Genomic DNA, 15,795 nt, shown 5'->3' on the forward strand with positions numbered 1-15,795 from the left:
TGTCTCTTCTCTCCCTTGCCTCCAGGAACACCTGCAGCTCCTGCCAGGGAAGGCCTTGGCTGCCTTTTCCAGCTCTCAGGCCCATCTTCAAGCCCAGGTCGGCCTTTTCAGTTCACCCCTGAGCATTTCTTTAGCCCCAAAAGGTGCTCAATGACCTTCCTTCCTTCCCCACTTTTACCTTGCTGGTGTCTTTTTTTTTTTTTTAATTTGATTTATATGCCGCCCTTCTCTGGAGACTCAGAGCGGCTTACAATGCGCTAAGCAATAGCCTTCATACTTTTGTATATTTTATACAAAGTCAGCTTATTGCCCCCACAAACTGGGTCCTCAATTTACCTACCTTAGAAAGGATGGAAGGCTGAGTCAACCTTGAGCCTGGGGAGATTCGAACTTGCAGTAATTGCAGGCAGCTGAATGTTAATAACAGGTTATTAGTCTGCTGCGCCACCAGGCGTCTTTGTTTCTTCCGTCTGTCATTTGTAAGACGCTTGGGGGAGAGTCTTGTGTTTCAGTCCCCCTCCCATCTCTTAATGCTTGTCTTCTGGATGAGGCATTACCTTTCAAAATAGCTATTATTCTGAATGGTTGCTAATACTTAAGGGAAAAGCAGACGAGAGCTAGGAAGGACGATCACTTAAAAAAAAAATCACAGGGCAGTGGGGAACCTAACTCAGATCATTTGATGCTGTCTTCGTTAGGTTAGCAGCTCCCTCCCCTTTTATTTTCAATGAAAAGAGGTTAAAGGACACCAGAGCATCCACAGTGTGGTCAAAAAAGTCAAAATGGGGCCCACTCTGATGCATTCAACTCTTACCTATTTTTAATGTGTCTCACAGAACACTTTGGGGCTTGCCTGTTGAATTTTTTTTAAACCACCCCCTACAGACCCTACAGACACACATACCCTTCCCCCCCAAAGAGAGTAAATTGGGATGGCCCATTCCATTCTTAATTGTAGATGGTTGTGTAAATTAGCTAGAGATATTGGATCACCCCTAGCATTCCATTTTAATTAAACTGGAACAAAATAACTTGCATCCAGTTTTATTTGTATAGTAGCCATAGTAATCACAACAACTTGCAGTGAAAAAAATGCAACATCTGCCTTTGTTGTGGATAGGGGTTGAGTAGTTGGAAGCTTGTTATGGAATAGTCACTCTTAACATCTTGAATTAATTGCTAATGCTCTCAGTATTTCTCAGTCTTGATGCCTTTAAGATACATGGACTTCAACTCCCAGAACCCCCCTCCTTATGCTGGTGGGAGGAATTCTGAGAGTTGAAGTTAATGCATATTAAAATAACCAAGATTGAGAAACATTGCTCTACGTATCCAACTGACTTAAAAGGGGAGCTTTGCCTATGACCTGAGTTAGCATTCTTTGGTAGACAAGATCTTCCTGTCTTAATTTCTCAACATTCATGCACATCTTATATCCTCTTCTCTAAGGCTTTAAAACTTTAAAGGGAGTACAATCCTACACTGGTTACCTCCAAAGTTTATCTGTCTAGCATGGGAATTCGAAAAACCACAGAAGGCAAAATGTTTGGAAAGGGGAAAAAAAGCACAATAATATCAAAAGTTAACTTGCCTAGACATTGTGAAATGAACTTATACTTAATGAAACATTATAGGCTATTATAAGAGTCAGAGCTAAGTTGTGCTGGGACTTACCCCAACTTTGGAGTTTGCAATACCTATCCTTGGAGTACAGTGTTGGAGATCTTTTCAGAACAGAGAAGTGGGGAGAGAAGTGTTAACCTTGGCTTAGTCTTGGTTGCAGCTGCTCATAGCTATTCCAGTAGTAATTAACATGTGGTTGATTTGGCTTTTGAGTTATCATTGTTAACCCTACTTATGAATGTCTTAGTAACGGTATATCAAAGAATGGTTCCTAGCTAGCCAGTAGTAGTACCGGTTGATGAAGATCAACGATGCTTTCAACGAACATTAGAACTTAGCAGCAGGGAGAGTTTTTCCTATCAATGACATGCACACCAAGGTGCGTGTCCTGTCCTTTAATTTTCAAAGGTAATTTTTCCTCACGCAGCTCAGATCAGTAATCATGCTTCTTGCAGTGGTGGAAGACGAAAATATTGCAAGAAGGGAAGTCCTAAACCGGTGTTTCTCACGTTTGACAACTTTCTGGCTGGGGAATTCTGAGAGTTGAATTCCACCCATCTTAAAGTTGCCAAGTTTGAGAAGGACTGGTCTAAACATTTAATGAAAAAGTAGGGCCTTTATTGAAAGAGTTATTGGCGGATTTTTAAACATGCTGTGGAGAAGAAAAAAAAAAGGGGGGGGAGTAGATCAGCTGTACCTAGTATTCTGGAAATAAAGATGGAAATGTTAAGGAAAAATTGAGGGGTACGGTATTTTAGAACATGTGAGAAGGAGCCAGGAAAATATTTTGTTAGCACTTGATAGAATGGCAATGGCAGATAGGAGAGAACACTGAGGAGCATCATTGTTAGGAAATGATTATTACCTGACTTGTTGGGTGGGCAATATATAAACCTTCAATATAGCTTTAAGACTGCTGTATTGCATCATATTGTGTCCTGATTGGTTAGCTCTGTAGCCAATCTCCTTAAGAGGGAGCTAGAAACATGGTTTGTTTCTCTTTGCTGCTTTTGCTCTCTGATATCTCTGTATGCTACTGTTTGCAAATTCAGAAGAACTGTTTATGACTACGACAACTGGTAAGAAGACTTTGTTATTGGATTATCCCTGGACTGTCGTTTTGCTATCTCCTGCTTTATATGTGTATGACCTGGACTGTTTATTGGACTGTGCCTTACTGTTTCCTGAAAGTAAACACAACTCAGTGTATCTGTGTGTTGGCTGTGTTTATTCGTAACTACTCTCAATTGCTTTCATGTGCACACCCTTGCTACTCAAGGGTTACTCTGCGAATTCCTTAACAATCATGCCAAGAATGTTTAACGTGACATACAGGAGTGGGATTCACATAATTTACCTATCAGTTCGCCCAGCACCAAAAATGTGACCACCTCCGGGCATGTGCATGGCCTTCCATGCATGTGCTTTGCTCACATGCACAGCTTCCACGCATGCATATGGATAGAAAACGTGGCTGAAGAGGATGATGAATGGCTACTACCGGTTCGCCTTAACCAGCCCGAACTGGTGAATACCACCTCTGGTGACATAGTTTGCATATATCACATGTAACGTTCAATTACAGCATACACAACTATTATTTTTCTACCTTTATGAAGAAAACACACAATTTTTTCTTCAGTCTGGGCATTTGAACTTTGCATATAATAATTTTAGCAAAAGTCAAGAATCTCTCAAGGGAAAGCTAGCCTCTTGGTGAATTCGTAGACATGTCCCATGTAGTTTTCTTTCCACTTCCTTTTTTAAAACTTTCCAATCTAGTGGACAGCCATGAAATTTTCAAGTGGTCTCCCATCCAAGTCCAACCAGATTTAACCCTGCTCAACTTCTCTAATACCTGCTCAACTCATTGAGAACCAATTATGGTTATTATCGGATTTTAATTGCTTACATTTTATTTCTGATTGTAGGCTTCTTTCAGGGTTTCATATAAAGTGGGCTATGATTGAAATAATAAATCAATGAAGAGACTAACCAATAAATAATTATGTTTTAGTAGAGAACATGGTATTTCTTCTGCATGAGTGTGAAATTATATTAGGTTGTTGGCATGGTGGGGTATTTGGTTGGGAGCCGTTTGACCTACACCCAATTTTATGAAGAATTCTATCTTAAACCATCTTTTAGGGAATCTCTTCCTATTCTACTTTGCTATCATATAATCTTATAAACTAAGACCATTTTTGCCTCTGGCGATCCTATGTTTTCCAACAGTAGAGTTTTGGGAGAAACACTGTATGACACCAGGAATTGTGACCTACCAGGATCTTGGTAGATCTAGTGGCTGGGTGTGCATTATGCCCTTACCCTTCATTAACCAGATTTCACATTTATCTGAATTTTCTGAGTTTGCACAACCAGCTTTCTCTAATCTGGTGTCTTTTAGTTCAGCTGGAGCTATGGTTCCGAGAGTCCCCCCCCACCATGTATAGCCTTTGTATTCCAAGCACATGTGGACAATACAATCTTGAGAAGGGCTGCTATAAGCAGAAATAATTAAAGAGGGGTTATGCCTTGGATATTGAAGTAGAACAAAGACTCATTTCACTTCTAATCCTAATCCTAACTACTCAGTATCTCTCTTCACACAATATACTTACTCTAATCAGATATTACCCCAGCCAAAATTCCTTATCAACAGTTCTGGCATCATCTAACCTATTCAATCTGCCTTGGCTAAGTTTGAATGAGAATCAATGGGTAGCTCATAAGCTTAGCTAGACATCGATAAATGATTATAGTTTTATTACTCCAGGAAGGGATAAATGTTTTGAGTATTAAAAAAATGGCCATCTTTGCTTGGCTTGCTTTGCAGATTGATACTGTTTTAAGCTTACTGGTTTATCAAAGTGTCTTCCTTTTCATTGCTCCTTCTGTATCTGGATAAATAAACCTATATAATCATACCTGCAGCAGTTACTACTCTCAAAGTCACTAATTCTTTAAACTCCACACCATCCTCCTACTTGATAGATGGTTTACTGTATCATTCACGCACGCACGCATGCACACACACAAAATTTATAACCAAATTCCTCAGTGATACACAACAAGCTAGTCTGTCATCAGAAGCACATTTACATTATATATATTTTACTGACCAACAATGCTGCACTATACATGGGTATTTGGAATAAATTATTCATGGAAATCAGATAATACTGAAAAATATAAACAGTATCCATCTATTTAAAATATAGTCCCTGGAGGAAGATTACCCTATCAATCCATCTAAGCATGTAGAATATTAATTAAGTTACATATAAGTACTCACTTTTTCCCCCTAAGGCTGTTGGGACTAACCTTTCCAAATTCAGGTGAAAATGTTTTGTATATTTCAGGGTTATCTAGAAAAGACAAAAGGCTGATATATGTCTTGAAATCTGGATTAATTTCACCCCCAAAGAATAGATTTTGTGCCCAATTCTCTTGTTCATAGAGGAATTACAGTTCTATGGTACTGCATTTACTGTATAAGGTAACTGTATATATTTTCTACAACTTCTGGTCCAGATTTCAAAAAGTTGGGACAAAATCTTGGCTTTCATTCATTGAAGAATAAACTTCTGTGGCCCTCTCTAAATGTATGGGGACTCAAGCCCCCTAATTCCCAGCCAGTAAAGTAGAACAGCATAGTGTTGGCCATGCTAAATGATAGTTATGAAGCTCAAGTCTCAATATCTCTGGAGACCACCATTGGAGGAAACTTATTTAGAAGACAAAGTACTAGATAGTTACCAGTAGCTTCTTGTGTTCCTTCCACCCAGCTCTGTGCCCAGCCTCCATTGTCTACTCCCAACAATTTGCTTCCAAAGTAGACATCGCAATTTGATATATGTTTGAAACAGATGGGTTAGAACCTGAATCAAGAAAGGAAGAGCTGAGAAACTCGCCCTCCTCATTCAAATCACTGCAAATAGGCAAGAAAAACCTTGTAAATAAGAACTATACCTGGGAGGTGAGAGCCGTACATAAAACATGAAGACATATTTCTACAAAAGGAAAAGTACTGTTTACACAGCTTTTTTTTTTATTTGAAAAGGATGACATATTGCACCAATTCCAGTATTAAAAAGCTAAATATTCTTACAGGTCTTTGAAGTTCCTTGGTTGAGGCTGAATAGTAGGGATGGACTCCCAATTCAGATATTGGTTGTATAGGTATAACTAATTAGTCTTTTTTTTAAAAAAAACAAGACAAATACTGCACACACAAACCAAACTCTTCCTCAATGGCGGTCAGGGAGAACGTTTGTTAGCTGGCTTTTCCTTTTAGCGCCAAATATTTTGGCTCCAAGCCAATTCTATACAATATCCACCCCAGAATATTTGAATTCCCAGACTCTATTTAACAAGTTTTTAAATAAATAAACTCATTGTCTCTATTTAAAGTTATTTCAACTCTTGTCCTATAAAATAATTTTTAAAAGTGACAGGATCTTATTATGCTGGTTTTACCAGCTGGGATTCCCTCCCCCCACACCTTTCCTTTCTTTCAGAGTCTTTCTAAACAAACAGAATGGCAGAAGATTACTTGAAGACCTTAAAAGAAAGTTAAACTCTGCTGTGCTTTACATCAAATGGGAAGGGCAGAAAGAGATAGGCAAAGCATGGCTATTACAGACATGTCTTCTAGACTTGTCCTCCTGGCAGGGATATTCAATCATAAATAACAACAAAAAAAGACAGGTTCAGAAAGTCAATTAAACATTAATCTTTTTTTTTTTTAAAGGAGGATTGTGTGCTTTTCTCCCCTTTTTTTACACATCCATCAGACATTGCAACTATGCTAGGTTTTTGAAAAAGCAGCAAAAGCGGGATCTACAGATGTCTTTCATCATTATTGCCATAAATAGTTATGTGTCTCTATAGCTATCTAGGAGTCATTTAAACCTCAGATGTATGACAATGAACTGGAAATGCCAAGATTGCTACCACTATTGTTACAATTCAGGAAAGATTTTCCAATTTATCTGACAAGGTTCCTTAGGCTGTGATATTCAGTGATCCTTCCTCAAGTTGAGGTCCTCCAGATGTTTGGAGCTACATTTTTCATCATCTCTTACCATTGGCCATGGGAAAAATAAAGTCTCCAAGTCAAGCTTGACTCCTGGTGACTTCATGTATCTGTTAATGTGGTTTTCTTGGCAACAGTGCAGAAATGCTACGCTGTGGTCATTTTCTGCTATTCCTTTCAGCTCCCTAGTTTAGCTTACCGTTCTGGAATTGCCTGATGATTTCCAAGTATTAACCATGTCTACCCTGGTCCCTGATTGGGCAGTTCCCCCAATCGGGAACTGCCAACCTGCTGAAGTTTGCCCATGGTTGCTGGAGGCTAAACTATCTGCCCAAGAAGGGTAACTGATTATTTGGTTTATTTAATGAATATTAGACTCATGTCATTGATTTGGGGCAATTATTCTTTTGTAGTTTTGATAAATAAGAGCCCTGGTGGCGCAGCAGACTAAAGCACTGTTATTAACATCAGCTGCCTGCAATTACTGCAAGTTCAAATCTCACCAGGCTCAAGGCTGACTCAGCTTTGAGCCTGGTGAGCCTTCCATCCTTTCAAAGGTAGGTAAAATGAGGACCCGGATTGTGGGGGCAATAAGCTGACTTTGTATAAATATATACAAAAGTATGAAGGCTATTGCTTAACGCATTGTTAGCCGCCCTGATTCTTCGGAGAAGGGCGGCATATAAATCAAATCCCCCCCCCAAAAAAGTCATGTGCATAAGCGCCCCAGTGTGCCTACCGTTCCTGTCCTACTTGTTCCCATTTATATATTTTATGTGTTTATGGCTGTTTTGTTTATTTATTTCCTTTTATATGTGTCTATGTCTATACTTTTACTTGTTTCCTTGTACTTGTTGACAAACAAAGAAACAAACAAATAAATAAGGATGGTGGTTCAGTGACACAACGCTGAACTTGTCGATTGAAAGGTTGGCAGTTCAGTGGTTTGAATCCCTAGTGCCGTGTAACGGAGTGAGCTCCCGTTACTTGTTCCAGCTTCTGCCAACCTAGCAGTTCAAAAGCATGTAAAAAAGTAGAAAAATAGGGACCACTTTTGGTGGGAAGGTAACAGGGTTCTATGCGCCTTTGGCATTGAGTCATGCTGCCGGCCACATGACCATGGAGACGTCTTTGGACAGCGCTGGCTCTTCGGCTTTGAAACGGAGATGAGCATCATTTCTGTGCTAGTCGGGAATGGCTAGCACATATGTGTGAGGGGAACCTTTACCTTTACCTTAAAGCCACAAGAGGTTGCCAAATATAGGCAGCAGGTCCCTTCTTAGAAGAGGCATCCTCCATAAAGGAATACCTCTCCTTTTTTTTAGAGCAGTGTTTTTGAGCAACTTTAAGATATGTGGACTTTAATTTCCAGAATTCTGGGAATTGAGGTCCACGCATCTTAAAAGTTGCTCAGGTTGAGAAACATTGCCTTATAGTATCTACTCCTATACTACATATAACCCCACACAGCAGATACAGTCTTAGAACAATCATCCCACTATGTGTAACAGGAAATGGGAATACTTCCCCCTCACCCCAAGCTTGTGTCTCCTGTGCTGAAAACAAGGATCACTGGCAGATGACATCTGAAAGAGGCTTTCTGTTTCCAAAATTTAAGAAGGGGATGTTTTCAATATTCTTGATAGGTAAGGCAGACATCACAAGTAGTGGAAGAATGTTCTGTCTGTGTTTCCTCCCTCCTGAGAAACTCAGGACTTTTTCTCAGACGACCCCTACAATGGAAGGTCTTTTCAGATCATGCAGCGTTAGAAGATAATAAATTACATTAAAACGAAGGGCAGGGATTTGGCTCTTAGGAGATCTGAGATCAATGGGATGCTTCTGTAGGGAGGACCAGTTTGTGTAATAGTCCTCCATTGAAGGTTAGATTGGCATCTTTGTCAATGGCTGCAAAAGTAGATTTATTTCCCAAGGCCTTGAGAAATTGAAGTTGCCTAGTGTTGTTGGATTGGCACTTTCAATGGTGAAATTACTATTTGCTATTTGATTTTTTTCCTTCGGATTATGTTGATGTTTTTATTTCTGTTTTCAATTTTTTTTATGAAAGTAAACCACCACGAGTCACATTATTTAGAAGCTATAGATCAACTTGTCAATACTCACAAGTTGGGAGTTAGGATGGGTGCTATAACTGGCCCATCTATAATCCTTTTATGGTAAGGAGATGCTCTATGCTTCTCTTTAAAGGACTACTCCCAAAGTTAATATATAAAACAGTGACTCCATTCATTTGTTTATAGTGATATTCAAGCAGTTGTGTTAATCCAGATGTATCCCTGGAGTATCTTGCATCCACACAGACTCTGCAATTTTTTAAACCAATTGGTTTAAACCCTTGTTTGCAGAACAGGACAGTAGAATGATTGCCACCTTCTATTCTTATAATGCTATTAATTTCATGATGAAAGGAAACTCAGTTGAATGATCAGCGTGATTGGACCTAGTCAGCCAATTCAATCCATTCAGTCTATTTTAGTTTATATATGATTGAAGCAAGCTTTTTTTTTTTAACATAAACAGAATTTTAGGTGATATATAAACATGTCATTATAGTAGGTGCTACTTCAGAAGAAGTTTTCCAACCTCTGCATGCGTAAGACGAAAGGGCATTTCCTTAGGTAGTTCTTGCCATCTGCAATGATACCTATATTCTAAAATAATCAACCTTTAAAAAAATGTAATCCTGATTCATTGTGGATGTTTTTTTATTCAGGCACAATGACTTTTAATAAACTGGTTGAAAAGGATGAATGAATTTCAGTTGACCTTAAAAAAATTGCTTTCAGCTATATATACCCATAATGAATAAATGAAAACATACCCATTAACTTTCTTAAGATTCAAAAAAATAAAAAAAAAATAAAAAATGGTGTGCCAAGATACAACACCAGCTTCTTTTTAATAATATGCACGATCACTGGGAGGTTTTCTTGTACAAACTGTACTGTAAGTCATCTCTTCTTATTCTGAAGTGCAACTCTTGAGAATACAAAACTGGGGAAAAAGCAGCATTATTCATGAAAGCTTCATAATCTGCTGCAAATCTCTATACAGGGTTACTTGGGAGTAGATGTACTGATTGGAGCTTACTCCCTTTTAAAGATGTTTAAGCTCACAACCTTACTGTAAAAAATGTGTTTCAAATATGCATAGAATTCATGGATAATGTCAATCTTTGTATAAATTATTGCAACATTACAAGAGCTCAGGATAGCTGTCCATACCTTGTCTTTCAATGTATGGACAGCTATCTTGTCTTTAGGACAGGTAGCAATGGGTGGAAACTAATCAAGGAGAGAAGCAACTTAGAACTAAGGAGAAATTTCCTGACAGTTAGAACAATTAATCAGTGGAACAACTTGCCCCCAGAAGTTGTGAATGCTCCAACACTGGACATTTTTAAGAAGAGATTGGATAACCATTTGTTTGAAGTGGTGTAAGGTTTCCTGCCTAAGCAGGGGGTTGGACTAGAAGACCTCCAAGGTCCCTTCCAACTCTGTTATTCTATTCTATTCATGTAACAAAAGTTTTTGAATGGTTGCTCCCAAACACATCCTTTTAAAGCTTTGTATATATTTTCTTTCAGGACAGTAGCTAAGAGGTCACATAGGGAGTGTCTGTGGTAGAAGAACCTAGTTAGTTGTATTAACAAACTGTCCTTGTCTGTGATAATATTCCTGGTTGGTACCTTTTATTTGGGAAAAGAGAGCATGTGTAGCATGCTGAGATTGTATGCAGACTCTGAGTTGCATAAATCAGTCTCATGGGAACATGTGCTTTTAATTTTCCTTATTTTTCAAAGCAAGATTTAGCCCTGCATGGTAGGAACTTAAGCCTGGACTCAGCAAATTTGCTTCATAGGAGTCCTGACTCCTTAGTCTTCTCTACCCAGGTTTTCCTATGTGAAGTCCGCAGAGAGCAGGTTGTAACACATGTAAAAAAGTGTGCAGGAAATCCATGGAAAATATCAACCCTAGTATGATAATTGTAACACCACCAGATTTCAGAATAGCTGTCCAACTTGTCTTTTATGGTTTTTGAATCATCATTTCCAGGCATATCTAAGTCCCAAAGGTGCTTTTCAAGAGGCAATTGGGCTTCCTTTGTTTTTCCTTGAAGACGTTTCGCTTCTCATCTAAAAAGCTTCTTCAGTTCTGAAGAAGCTGAACTGAAGAAGTTTCTTGGATGAGAAGCGAAACATCTTCAGGGAAAAACAAAGGAAGTCCAGTTGCCACTTGAAAAAGGGACAACCATGACCGGGATGACTGAGAATCTTTATAACTTTATTAATCTGCCTCCAATTGTGTCTAATGATAGAGCTAACTATTGAGGTGGCGCAGTTGTTAGAGTGCAGTACTGCAGGTTACTTCAGCTGACTGCTAGCTGCAGTTCGGCAGTTCAAATCTCACCGGCTCAAGGTTGACTCAGCCTTCCATCCTTCCAAGGTTGGTAAAATGAGGACTCAGATTGTTTGGGGCAATATGCTGACTCTGTAAACCACTTAGAGAGGGCTGAAAAAGCACTATGAAGCAGTATATAAGTCTAAGTGCTATTGTTATTGCTAATTCTGAGTGACAATTGTAGAAAGACCTTGCATAACGTTTAGAGAAGTGGACTGGAGTGTGTAGTTCTTAACTGCATTCAAAATTCTGCTATTGTTTTGTTTATTGAAAATATCCTTCTGTTGTGAGAACCAAAGGGCATTTATACTCCCAAATCTATGAGTAAAATGCCTGCCAGAACTACACAATTATATATTTCTGGGATAGATATATTGTCATGACTTGATTTACAACTATTAATAATCCAGATTATCCAGATTAACACTTAAAATAAAGGAAAAGGAAGAATCAGAATACTTTTTGACATGGGACTTGTTTTACTAGTGGTTAATCAACAGAATCAGAGATTAGAATCTAAAAAGATCCAAAAGGTAATAAGAACTTTTGTATTGAAAACTTTGTAAGATAAACTAATTGTATTACCATTTTGCGATTATTACTGATATGTTTATTATGTTTATTATTATGATTAATGTTGATCAATATGGCATTTATACTTAAAATTAAATGTGCCCAGACAACATGCTATTCAGATAGATATGGAATTTTTTATGTGATATATAAAAAAAGTATTAATAAAACATAGATAAAGAAAAAAATCCACAGCATGATCATGAGGATTCAGATCCACGCATCTTCTAGAGAAGGACAAGATATTCTCTATAAAAACGAGGCAAACATTTTCAATATGCCCAGCAGCCTCTTGACTAGGGATAAGACAATTTCCTAAATTAAGCAAAAAAGCCTAAACCAAGTCCTGTCCCAATTTATTATACCAATTCATAAATCCAACAGAAAGGAATCCCAAATCATTGTGAACAAATAATGCAATAACTTATCAGATTTAGCAACGCATGCTTAGCAACAACTCAAACCTTTGAAGATATGTACGGTATAATTTTTGGACTTAAGTCAAGTGGGCCTTTCTTTCCTCATCATCAGCCATCTGAAATCACATATAATCCAGCCAATGCAGTCTTCTAAAGATGAGAATAGCTTTCAAGGACAAAAATTCAGGCTGACCAATCACGATCTCGGATAAGTCATCAGGTGTCTTCTAGCTGATTTTTACAGAACCTGTTTGATGTAGGGGTAGTCATAAATAAATTACCTAGATAGAATGTGAATTCAGTAAGGTTTCACTTGGTTTATGCTTTTTGTTTAAAGAAATAGTCTAGCAAGCAAGGAATACTAACCTGGATCCATTATATGTACCCTTTCTTTAGAGGAAACTAGATCTTTCCTCCAAAAATATCTGAAGTTGAATGAATATTCTCTAAAAATGCACCACCAATTTTAATGACTCATTGATTAATAGGTAGCAGGCTAAATTTTAGTTACAGTAATTTAGGACAGCCAAAACAATTTTGGGCAAGTCCTCCATCCATCTTGCAACAATACAGGTCAGTCCTGTATTGCACAGCTGGGAATTATGGAAGTTGAAGTCCAAGATAATTGGAGAGTATTAGGCTGAGAAGATTAACAAAGAGCTGAAGGGCTTTTGTTTCGATTCCACTTTGGTTTCCCTATCAAGTAGCAAATTCCACCATACCAAACGCTAGAAGAGCATTTCCTCCCATGTATAACAGAAAAACCAGAGCTATTTAATTCTATTTAATTCTAATTTTGAGGGTAAGCAGATATTATTTCCAGGGAATTGGTTTCTTAAGATTCCTCAGCCTTCTCAATGCCTGGAAAACCATGACAAATCATATTTATGACGGGAATAAAATCAACATTTCATTTTATAGCTTCATAACGTAATCTTGCATCCCACAAAACAACATATCAGTGCGATGAAGCGTGCCAATTTTTGATTGTAATCGGTTGTAAACCAAAAAAAGAGACACTTGCAAAGTGGTTGTTCTGGGTGAATGATTCTCCAATTATGCATAACTTTTCAACAATATTTAATTTTTCCACTTTAATTGCACAGAAGTTGACACAAGTGGGGAATATTATATCTAGTCATTTTGTCTGCTATTGATTGTTACTTTGCTAATGTGCCAAGTGTTAAATATGAAAGAGCAGTACACATACACACACACATATTTAAAAATCACTTTTTTTAAGAAACCATAAACCTAATCCAGAGAGTGCAATAATTTATAGGCACATGTTCCAGTTTTTGTACAAAATATTTGGTAGGAGAAGATGGAAAATGAAAAGAAAATAAATATATAGCATACTTTAGGGCTGTGGGCAATCTAAGCCTGCCAAAAATCCAAATTCTTTATCAAAGAAACACAAATTCTCTGACCAGAATGAATTGTTCAAATTAAACTTTATCATTGCATATGGTTATTTAATTTGAATATTTTCCCCTCCTGCTTCTAAGATTGAAGTTTTGCAAAAGTTTTAGCATTAGTTTCCCCCTGACAAAGTGCAAAGATGTCAACTTATATAACGTTGAAGAACTGTACACATGCATAAAATATTGTTTCGTTAACTAAGAATTAGCTTCTGGTTCAAACTCTCACTGTGTATCTAAAACGAATAGTAATGAAAAAAAGTCATTATAATGATGGCAATAATAATTTCATTTATATACATCCTTTCCAATCAAAATAATAAGCACAATCAAAATTCAACATTATTGTAGAAATGGCTTGCATAATTTTGGGAGTGGGCAAGATCACTGTTGATACAGGTAGTCCTCAAGTTACGCCCACAATTGAGTCCACAATTTATGTTGCTAAGTGAAACATTTGTTAAGTGGGTTTGTCCCTTTTTATGACTTTTCTTGCATGTTAAGGAGATCACTGCAGTTGTTAAATTAGTAATACTGTTGTTAAGGAAATTTTGTCACATGGTCGCAAAAGGAGATCATGAGACCCTGGGATTCTGCAACCGTCATAAATGTGAATCAGATGTCAAGCATCCAAATGTAAATCACGTGACCATGGGGATGCTGCAACAGTCATAAGTGTGAAAAATGGTCATAAGTCACTTTTTTCAGTGCCATTGTAACTTCGATCACTAAGTGAATTGTTGTAAGTCGAGGACTACCTGTATTTGAATGGGTTCATTTGAATACAGGTAGTCCTTGTGAAAAAAGTGATTTATGACCATTTTTCACAGTTATTGCAGCATCTCTATGGTCACATGATCAAAATTTAGATGCTCGGCAACTGGCATGTATTTATGACTGTTGTAGTGTCCTAGAGTCATGTGATCATGTTTTGTGCCCTTCTGACATGCAAAGTCAATGGGGAAGCTAGATGCATGTTCTAGCCATGTTACAACCATGTTACTAACTTAACAACTTCAGTGATTCACTGAACAACGGTGGCAAGAATTGTTGTAAAATGGGGCAAAATTGATTTAACAACTGTCTTGCTTAGCCATGGAAATTTTGTGCTCAGCTGTGGTTTTAAGTCTAAGACTGCTTGTTGTCCCAGTTGGCACTAGGAGAACTATTGATTTTCATTATACGTGCGCTAAAATATAATCCAGATTAAACCTAATTTCCTTGCTATCATATCTAGGAGCCGTGGGGGTGCAGTGGTTAGAATGCAGTACTGCAGGCAAATTCTGCCGACTGCAAGCAGTTCGGCAGTTCAATTATCACCAGCTCAAGGTTGACTCAGCCTTCCATCCTTCTGAGGTCAGTAAAATGAGGACCCAGATTGTTGCAGGTAATATGCTGACTCTATAAAACTGCTTAGAGAGGGTTGTAAAACACTATGAAGTGGTATATAAGTCTAAGTGCTATTGCTAAGTGCTAAATGACAGCTTGATAACAAGTTTTGAAGGTCTTTTGAGACTTTGAAGGACTGCATATAGACCAGTTGGTATAATTTTGCTATATACAAATAAAAGAAAAGGTATAAAAGTAGCAGCTGCCTTTCCCATTTCTACTTTTGAGTTTAGCAACAAAAGTTTCCACCGTTTGAAGAAGAATCTCACAAAGACAAATTCGGCTTCGGCCATCTTTCAAGTCGTTATTTTGTCTTTTGAAAGAGATTTAAAACCCATGAAAATTGTGGTGCAATCAAACTGAGACCATTGTAGGAAATGACAGAGAAGTGACCACATCACAGAGAAACTCCAGAGGCTCCATGGATGTGAGTGGAAAGGAACTTAATACAATTAAAGTGGTAAATGATTACATTAAACAAGTTTTAAAAAGCTCGTGAAGGTTCCCGTGACTTTTTTTTTAACTTACAATTCACAATATCAGCTTTTGCCTGTTGATTAATTTCCTTCTTTACTGAATATCCTGCCACCCACTTTTCTCTTCCCCCAGCTTTGACCCAGCTCACTTAATTCACGCTGTGAATTATATTAAGATATACCAGCACCATTTTGTAGGAGAGGGTAGATATTTGGAGTGAATCTGATATGTCCAGCCCTATATAACTGCTCTTCTTTGGAACATTTCCCTGCTTCCAAGGCTGAGGGACAGATAGGATTGATCAGACCTAATAGGAACTGACATCACACAAGTTCCCCTGCTGAGATTTGCCAACCACAGCTGCGACGGCCAAACCCCGGCTAATTCCAGGCCCAGCCACTTTTGAGCAGGGATGTCCAATTCTATCAAATACT

The sequence above is a fragment of the Pituophis catenifer genome, unplaced genomic scaffold (assembly GCF_029215685.1).
Source record: "Pituophis catenifer annectens isolate HBS135680 unplaced genomic scaffold, rPitCat1.0.hap2 SCAF_6, whole genome shotgun sequence".
Classification (NCBI taxonomy): Eukaryota; Metazoa; Chordata; class Lepidosauria; order Squamata; family Colubridae; genus Pituophis; species Pituophis catenifer.